This window comes from Suricata suricatta, chromosome 12 (genome assembly GCF_006229205.1).
Source record: "Suricata suricatta isolate VVHF042 chromosome 12, meerkat_22Aug2017_6uvM2_HiC, whole genome shotgun sequence".
Classification (NCBI taxonomy): Eukaryota; Metazoa; Chordata; class Mammalia; order Carnivora; family Herpestidae; genus Suricata; species Suricata suricatta.
In genome coordinates, this window is record NC_043711.1 from 10,722,420 (window position 1) to 10,730,254 (window position 7,835).

The window sequence follows — 7,835 nt, forward strand, 5'->3', positions numbered from 1 at the left end:
CAATCTCTCAGCTCTGGCTAGGCTAGATTGGCTCTCAGGTGACCACAGGAGGATGTTTCTCACCTTTGTTCCCTCAGCTTCTCCTGCAGTACTTCCTAGGGTGTAAAAGTCATCTAAATGGGGAGGGATCTCTGAGAGGAAGGTCTCTACATGCAACTCAAAATACCTACCTCGTTGGATGGTAGAGGATGAAGCTCCCTCCCCAGACAAGAGAGCAGGGATGGGTCGAACTTCAGTGCTCAATCCAGACTCAGGACTGCAATAGAAATGACCATCTTTTATCTGGTCTGAAATATCACACACTGTGGGCCTGCCGCAGAGGAGGTATTTACAGCTTCTTAAGTCTGCGCATTAGACACAGTTCCCTGATTTTTATCCCTCCTCTCTCCCGTGGTTTCCCTGAGGAACACTAGTGTGGACGGAAGGGATTTTTTTTCCTGTAGAATTTCTGTTCCTAGGAGACCAGGCGATAAGCCATCTGAAGCCAGTTTTTCTTACTCCTTTTCTGTCACTTCTGGCTTTCAGAGATCTAATCTATCACTACCTGATCCCAATCCAGAGTGGACATTTTATCCTGATGAAGACTGAGAAATTGGTCTTAACTAGATCCCCTGGATTCTTCAAAGCATTGATTGTGGTTGAGTCATAGGCCCTGATATCTTTAGAAAGTCACTTTTCCCGTTTTCAACCGAGATGTGAAGTTTGTTCCTTTGATATAAAGCCTGGAGCACTACACTCGTGGGTTTCAGGACAGTTTTGCCAAAGCAAGTTAGGGATTTCACTCTCATATCACAAGTTCAGAGCCAGTACTTAAAATACCATTATGAAATATTAGTTTATTGTAAGAGATATGGTTAGATATTCTTATGCACAACAATCCAAATTTGGCATATTCTAGGAATTGCCTGATTGAATTTTTATAAAAGTCCATTGTGTGACAAAGTACTCTTATGAACTGCATTCCCCATGGAGAAATGGGGTTTGAAGGATGTAGTGATCCTCTCAAGGTTATGGTTGCAGAAAAGTTATGGTACTGATTGGATTTTGTCGGAACACCCCACTTCTTCCAACTCAGTGCCTATGATTCCGACCCAGAGATGAATCATTCCCTTGGACCTATTTGGCAATGTCTCAGGGATGCTGCTAAACATCTGCCATGAGCTGGACAGCTCCCGACACCAATTAATGATTGAAAATGGGAGAACACTTACTCTAGACCAGCACTTCTCCAAATTCAAGGTGCATATGAATCACTTATGATCCTGGTTTAAATGCAGATTCTGATTTTTCAGGTGCTGGTGTGCCCAGGATATGGTGTGTCTGACAAGCTTCTGAGTGATGTTGATGCTGCAGGTCCTGGTCTGTGGACCACACTTTGAGTGTCAAGGCTGTGGTCCTGTGAGAGAGCAAGGTGCAGGTGTTCTATGTGTTCTTCATGCAGCAAATTGAGTTTGCATAAAATTTTGAATGACAAGTGTATCCCGTAATTCTTGGGGCTGTGATAAGTTTTGTGTTGCTTTCTCTTATATAAGAGCCCTTGAATGACTCCAAATAGAACACTTTTGGAAGATACTTTCTAGCAGGCAGCATGAGAGCCTCCTGAGGTTGTCCACATTCTAATCATTGGAAACATTGAATGTTTTTTTACAGTAAAGAGAGAGAGTAAAATAGTAAATAGACAAAGACTGGTAATGAGCTGACCTTAAACTATGATTGGTCAAGATTATGCAGATGGAACCAACATTATTTCATGGTCCTCTGAATGTAGAAGAGGAAGGCAGAATAGTTGGATCAGAGAGAGATGTGAAGATACTATATTGGTGGCACTGAAGATGGAGAAAGGGCAATGAGGCAAAGAATACTTGTCACTAGAGACCACAATAGAAAAGAAAACAGTCTCATGGAATATCTATGAAGGAACCAAGCCATGCTCTCATCTTGATTTCAGTCCCGAGAGTTACTTCAGGTTCCAACTTCTAAACAGTAAGAGCATAAATTTTTGTTTCTTTTGAGCCTCTAGCGTGTAATTTGTTAAAGCAGAAAGAGAAATGTAATACAGACATTCATGCAATAGAATCATTTTGGAGATAAGTGCATTGTATTCTACCAGTTAATTCATTTCTCTTCTTATGGGAGAGGCATTTTTTGATAAATCCAACTTTAACTTGAGGGGAACAAAAGTCAGTTTGGAGCTTCTGCTTCATTGCTTACGTGAAATAGAAAAAGTGAACTCCCCATTGCTAAAATGATCAAGATCTGAGATCAAGAGCCACATGCTAAAGGCACCAGAATGGTTCATCCACGAATCACGTGACCCTTGATTTCAAAATTGTGAGTTCAAGCCCCACATTGTGTGTAGAGATTACTAAGAAATAAAATCATAATAAAAAGGGGTTACATATTCTACCAACTGTGCTGCCCATGCAACCCTTGACTTTAGTTTTATATATGAATTCTCACTTTGAGGGCTTTGTGCATTAAGATAAGAAAAAGTAATTCATGGCACAAAAACAGACAGGTAGACCAATGGAATAGACCTGAGAACCCAGAAATGGGTTCACAAATATACAGCCAATTAATTTTTGACACAGCAAGAAAGTGTATCCAATGATAAAAGGACTGCCTCTTTAGCAGGTGGTGCTGGAAGAACTGGACAGCAACATGCAAAAGAATGAAACTAGACCACTTTCCTACACCATTCACAAAAATAAACTCAAAATGGCTGAAGGACCTGAAGACAGGAAACCATTAAAACCCTCGAGAAGAAAGTTGGAAACAACCTCCTTGACCTCAATTGCAGCAACTTCCTACTCGACACATCCCCAGAGGCAAGGGAAATGAAAGCAAAAATGAATTACTGGGACCTCATCAAGATAAAAAGCTTCTGCACTGCCAAGGAAACAATCAAAAAACTAATAGGCAACTGACAGAATGGGAAAAGATAGTTGCAAATGACATATCAGATAAAGGGCTAGTTTCCAAAATCTACAAGGAACTCACCAAACTCCACACCCACAAAACAAATAACCCAGTGAAGAAATGGGCAGAAGACCTGAATAGACACTTCTCCAAAGAGGACATCCAGATGGCCTACAGGCACATCAAACGATGCTCAGTATCACTCATCATCAGGGAAATTCAAATCTAAACCACACTGAGATACCACCTCACACCGGTCAGAGTGGCTAAAATGAACAAAGCAGAGAATATAGATGCTGGGGAGGGTGTGGAGAGACGGGCACCCTCTTACACTGTGGGTGCAATGTAAACTGGTGCAGCCGCTCTGGAAAACTGCCCCGAGGTTCCTCAAAAAACTAACAATAGAACTTCCTTATGACCCAGCAATAGCACTGCTAGGGATTTACCCAAGGGATACAGAAGTGCTGATGCATAGGAGCACATGTACCCCAATGTTCATAGCAGCACTGTCAACAATAGCCGAATCATGGAAAGAGTCTAAATGCCCATCACCTGATGAATGGATCAAGAAAATGTGGTATATATATATATATACAATGGAATACTATATGGCAATGAGAAAGAGTGAAATCTGGCCATTTGTAGCAAAGTGGATGGACCTCGATGGTGTCATGCTAAGGGAAGTAAGTCAGGCGGAGAAAGATAGATACCATATGTTTGCACTCATAGGTCTAACAGGAGAATGGGACAAATATAATGGAGGACCATGGGGAGGGCAAGGGGGAAAGAGATTTGGGGAGAGAGGGACGCAAAACCTGAGAGACTTGAATAGTGAAAACGAACCGAGGGTTTAAAGAGGAGGGGGAGGTGGAAAAGAGCTGGTGGTAATGGAGGAGGGCACTTGTGGGGAATAAAGCTGGGTGTTATATGGAAACCAATTTGACATTACACTATTAAAACAAAAACCAAACCAAACCAAACCAAAACAAAACAAAACAAAAGACCCCCATTCGGATGCAGTCTAAAAAAATAAATCAAAACAAACAAACAAACAAAAAACGCCCCAAAATTAAAAGAGATCTTGTTTTACAAGATAGTTATGTTGAAAACCTGTGTGGACACCAGAGAAATAAGTGTTTTACACTCAACTCTGAGAAACAACACTGTGTTGAATGTGTGATTCATTTAGCATTTAGTATAACAAAGTTAATAATGTTTTAAAATACATGTTTGGAAGTAAAATATAAGGATTATGTCCTTAATTCTGTGAAAGAACACTGTGGAGAATGCGTCATTCAAAAGATATTATGTTGTACTAAGATAGTTGTGTTTGAAAACCTGTGAGGAAACCAAAGAAAGAAATGCTTTACACGCAATTCTGAGAAACGAAACAAAACAAAACAAAACAAAAAGAGAGAAAGTAATTCATTATTAAAATCAAGTTCATCCATTCTACTATAATTTTTCTCTTAAGTTTCTTCATCCTTTCAATTCCATGCTAATTCAAACATTCACTGTTCTGTTTTCTATCCTCATCACATTTCAACATAAAAGATAAGATTATTTTGTCTGTGTCATACATACGTGTGTAAGAATGTATTGGAATGAAGTAATAAAGAAATGTATACATACGTATATGTGCATACACTCTCTACCCATGAAAGACTTCTTGGACTCATCAAATATTTCCAAACACTGTATTAGTTCCTAACAATATCTGCCTGCATTAGGTTTATTACCCACATCAGCATCAGAAAGATGAAAGTAGAGATTTCATGTTGATTACAGTTTTTACAATTATGTAACAAAGATTTAAACTTTGGGGCACTTTCTTGAATTATATTTAAATGGACTTATTCAGTATGTATCTTAGTTTATTTTTTTTCCTTTTTACTTTGAGAGACAGAGACAGAGAGTGAGCGGGTGAGGAGCAGAGAGAGAGGGAGACATAGAATCTGAAGAAGGCTCTATCTAGGATCCAAGTTGTTAGAACAGAGCCTGACGTGGGTCTCGAACACACAGACCATGAGAAATGACATAGGCTGATGTCAGAAATAGAGAAATAGGATGGAGCGGCAAGATGGAAGAGAAGTAAAGAGCCCCATTACCTCTGTCCACCCACAATTATCAAACTGAGAAGAATTAAGAAGCCACAGCTCTTTGATATCCAAGAACGGAGGTGTGTGGACAGACCCCTTATGGACAGCAGTCTCATGGTTGCTTGAGTGAGTGAGTATGAACTGGGTCCAGAAACTTTCGGGGAGGGAGCTCTGGCTTGGCTCCAGAGACAAAGCGCCTAGTGCCCAGAGGCTTGGCGCTGGGCCCCCTGAAACCCGCATATCCCTAGGCGCACCGTTCCTAGCCGGTCCAGGCGGCTGGGAGACCGGAGGCGCACAGATCCCCTGACAGTCCCTCACAGTAGGGCACCGGGTATCCAGAGGCACACGGACCTTCACAGCCGCACGCAGTACTGCAGGACAAGGCAGAAGAGAGACCAGAGGAAGAGAAGTAGAGACTGAATCCTCCACAGTGCAATCCCTGCAGAGGAGAGATTCAGCCCGGGACTGAGGAACACTGAGCGCTGAGAGAGATATCTGTCCCTTCAGCAGGGGCGTTCAGTCTGACCAGTCAGCTCACGGACTTTAGGTGGAGCCAGGGGAAAAATCTGACTTCACAATCCCCCTATTCGATCCCGACCAGAAAGACGCCCACCAGCAGGCGATTTTAACTGTGGTGGCAATATTGAGTGTGCGGGCAAGGACTTAGAAACTGGGCAGAACATAGAAAACAGAAACAATTAGATCCGCCGAAGGCACAAGAAGGTTGGACTCCAGAGAGTGGCTAGCATTCATAATCTGAGGGGGACTTGGGGTGCCCCTCCCCATTCTTCTCCTCTCATCCACCAAGGCGGGGCCTCAGAGAGCAGCCTCTAAGACCCGACCCACCTACACCAAGCCACGCCTATCTGCACTGGAGAGCTGCTGTGCTTTTGCTTATTACCCTTAATTGGTTTTTTTCTTAATATTTTTAATTTTTATTGTCCCCTGTCTTCTCTTTACTATCTTCCTATTTCCTTCTTTTCTCCCTTTCCCCCTGGAATCTGGGAAAGGCCAACATTTAGGCACTGCTGTGCTTAGATCAACTCTTACCATCCAGATAGTTTTTCCTTTATTCCATCCTTATCACCCCCAACCCCCACTGCAGGTTTTAAACCCTGAGACTGTACTTTATCTCTGACTGTTGCTTCCCCCCTCATTCCCTGCCTGCTTTTTTTCTTTCTCCTTTTGTTTTTTTCTCTTCTTTTTTTTTTCTCCTCTCTTTTCTTTCCTATTCCTTTTTTTCTTTCCCCCTTAGGTTTGCTTCTTTATCAGTACATTTGTGTGCTTGTGTTCTCTGTGTGTTTGTCTGCCTGTTTTCCTTTTCAGGGCTACCTCAAGAAGCAACCCAAAGCACACATAGTGGAAAATCCCAAATATCGCTGAGTAGGGAAATAAATTAATCAGAGGCATAACAAGAGAAACCGAAAGACACCATTAAAAGAACATCTCCTGAAATGACAGACCCTAGACACTCGAAGAGCCTCCTTCTATAGAGGAATACTAATAAATGCACAGTGCAGAACGAGTTTTTAAAACTGACCAGAGACAGAAAACTAGCCAAAAAGACGAAACGAAAGAACTCTTCTCCAAAGAAACTCCAGGAAGAAATCACAGCTACAGAACTGCTCAAAACAGACATAAGCAACATAACTCAACAAGAATTTAGAACGATTGTCATAAAATTAATTGCTGGGCTTTAAAAAACATGGAAGCTATCAGAGAAGATATTGATACAAAGACTAGGAACCTTCGAAATAGCTCTGACAAGTTAGAAAAGGCTCTAAATGAGATGAATAATAAGTTGGAGGCTGCCAATGCACGGATTGAAGAAGCAGAGAAGAGACTAAGTGAATTAGAAGACACAGTTATAGCAAAAGAGGAGGCCGAGGAAAAGAAAGAGAAAATGATTCAGGAGCACGAAAGGAGAATCAGAGTGATACAATCAAAGGGAACAATGTCTGTATCATAGGAGTTCCTGAAGAGGAAGACAAAGACAAAATGCTTGAAGGCGTGCTAGACCAAATTATACACGAAAATTTCCCCAATCTGGGGAAAGAGAAAGACATTGAAATTCAGGAGACATCCCGAACTCCCCTAGGATGTAACATAAACCGACATTCAGCACGACATATCACAGTGAAACTGGCAAAATATAAGCACATAGAGAGACTTCTGAAAGCAGCTAGAAAGAAAAGGGCCTTGACATACAAAGGGAAACCTGTCAGAGTGGTTACAGACCTATATACTGAAACTTGGCAGGCCAGAAAGGGATGGCAAGTAATCTTTAATGTGATGAACAGGAAGAATATGCAGCCACGAATTCTTTATCCAGCAAGCCTGTCATTCAAAATAGAAGAAAAGATAAAGGTTTTCCCAAGTAAACAAAAGTTGAGAGAATTCATCACCACCAATCCAGCCCTACAAGAAATTTTAAGAGGGACTCTATGAGGGAAACATAGCAAGGAATAAAGGTACCAGAGACATCACTACAAATATGCACTCTACAGGGAACACAATGAATCTAAACCCATATTTTTCAATAATAACACTGAATGTCAATGGACTGAATGCTCCAGTCAAACAACACAGGGTAGCAGAATGGATGAAAAATCAAAACGTATCTATTTGCTGCCTACAAGAGACTCACCTTAGATCTGAAGACACCTTCAGACTGAAAGTAAGGGGATGGAGAAGTATCTACCATGCGACTGGAAGCCAAAAGAAAGCTGGAGTAGCCATACTTATATTGGACAAACTGGACTTTAAAATAAAGGCAGTAACAAAAGATGAAGACGGACACTATATAATAATTACAGG